At 42.9% G+C, this 2,155-nt stretch overlaps 1 non-coding gene across 1 annotated transcript; it reads right to left on the reverse strand.

Moving 5' to 3' along the window:
• Window positions 1–411: 411 nt before the first annotated feature.
• Window positions 412–518, reverse strand: LOC112724855 (small nucleolar RNA R71). Its single transcript, XR_003163998.1, has one exon. It is a non-coding gene; the product is annotated as a small nucleolar RNA R71 (small nucleolar RNA).
• Between the last annotated feature and the right edge of the window lie 1,637 nt (window positions 519–2,155).

The raw sequence follows: 2,155 nt of genomic DNA on the forward strand, positions 1-2,155 counted from the left end.
AACCATGGCAAAGAAGGTACAGTGTATCATGCTGGACAAGAGATAAGAGTTTTAAGCTCTTATATAGATCCAAACCCAGGAAACTGTGAAAGTAGCATCCAAAAGCCAACCATACATGCCAATAACTTTGAACTAAAGCCAGAGCTCATCACCCTTGTTCAGAACAACTGTTCATTCGGAGGAAGCGTCCAAGAAGACCCCAATCAACATCTAACCACCTTTCTGAGGATATGTGATACTGTGAAGTCTAATGGTGTTCATCTTGACACCTATAGATTGCTTTTGTTCCCCTTTTCACTCAAGGACAAAGTATCTAAATAGCTGGAATCTTTCCCGAAGGAGAGTTTAACAACCTGGGATGATGTGGTGAACAAATTCTTGGCGAGATTCTATCCTCCTCAAAGAATCAACAGGTTGAGAGCTGAGGTACAAACCTTCAGGCAACAAGATGGTGAAACTCTCTATGAAGCATGGGAGAGGTTTAAGGACTTGACAAGAAGGTGCCCGCCAGATATGTTCAATGAATGGGTGCAGTTACACATTTTCTATGAAGGTCTTTCTTACGAATCAAAGAAGGCAGTAGACCACTCATCTGGGGGGTCTCTGAACAAGAAGAAGACCATTGAAGAAGCCATAGATGTCATTGAGACTATAGCTGAGAATGACTACTTCTATGCTTCTGAAAGAGGCAACACTAGAGGAGTGATAGAACTAAACAACGTGGATGCACTGCTGGCTCAAAACAAGATGATCACCAAGCAGCTGGCTGACCTTACCAAGAAGATGGAAAGGAACCAAGTAGCAGCAATCACTACCTCATCAGCAGCTCAAGAAGGAGTGAATGCAGAGGCAGAGGATGATCAGGAACAAGCCAACTACATTGGGAACTCACCTAGGCAGACCCATGATCCATACTCCAAAACATATAATCCTGGTTGGAGGAACCACCCAAACTTTGGGTCGGGAAATCAACAAGATCAAGGCCAAGATCAGAGACGTCACAACCCCAACAATAATGCAGCTCACCAACATTTCACACAGAGATCATATCAGCACCCACCCAACAACACCTCTCAACATCCATATCAAAACCAAAATGGCCCTTCTCATCCCTCCAATCTCAACTCACCATCATCCGAAGATAGACTCTCAAGGATTGAGACTCTACTTGAAGGCATATGTAAGGAAATCCAAGATAACAAGGTGTTCAATGGCTACTTTCCGTCCTCTCAGTTAAAACGGTCCAAAATGTGCTGTCACCGCACGGCTAATCATCTGTCGGTTCTCGATCATATTGGAATAGGATTCAGTAATCCTTTTGCGTCTGTCACTACGCCTAGCACTCGCGAGTTTGAAGCTCGTCATAGTCATCCCTTCCCAGACCCTACTCGAAATACCACAGACAAGGTTTAGACTTTTCGGATCTCAAGAATGGCCGCCAATAATGCTAGCCTATACCACGAAGACTCTGATCTCACGATCAGGAGGCTAAGAGATACACATTCAAGCTTGTTTGTATGTAGAACGGAAGTGGTTATCAGGCACGCGTTCATGGGTGAGAATGGTGATGAGTGTCACATAATCATCACATTCATCATGTTCTTGTATGCGAATGAATATCTTAGAGAAGAAATAGGCTTGAATTGAATAGAAAAACAATAGTACTTTGCATTAATTCATGAGGAACAGCAGAGCTCCACACCTTAATCTATGGTGTGTAGAAACTCTACCGTTGAAAATACATAGGTGATGAAGGTCCAGGCATAGCCGAATGGCCAGACTCCATGATCTAAGAACTAAACATCCAGAGATTGCTAACACAATAGTAAAAAGTCCTATTTATAATAAACTAGTTACTAGGGTTACAGAAATAAGTAAATGATGCAGAAATCCACTTCCGGGGCCCACTTGGTGTGTGCTTGGGCTGAGAATTGAAGCTTTCACGTGTAGAGGTCTTCCTTGGAGTTGAACGCTAGTTTGTAACCTATTTCTGGCATTTAACTCTGCTTTGCAACCTGTTTCTAGCGTTTAACTCCAGAATAGGACAGGGAGCTGGCGTTGAACACCAGTTTGCGTCATCTAAACTCAGAAAAAGTATAGACTATTATATATTGCTGGAAATCCCTGGATGTCTACTTTCCAACGCAATTGAGAG

The sequence above is a fragment of the Arachis hypogaea genome, chromosome 11 (genome assembly GCF_003086295.3).
Source record: "Arachis hypogaea cultivar Tifrunner chromosome 11, arahy.Tifrunner.gnm2.J5K5, whole genome shotgun sequence".
NCBI classification, from domain to species: Eukaryota; Viridiplantae; Streptophyta; class Magnoliopsida; order Fabales; family Fabaceae; genus Arachis; species Arachis hypogaea.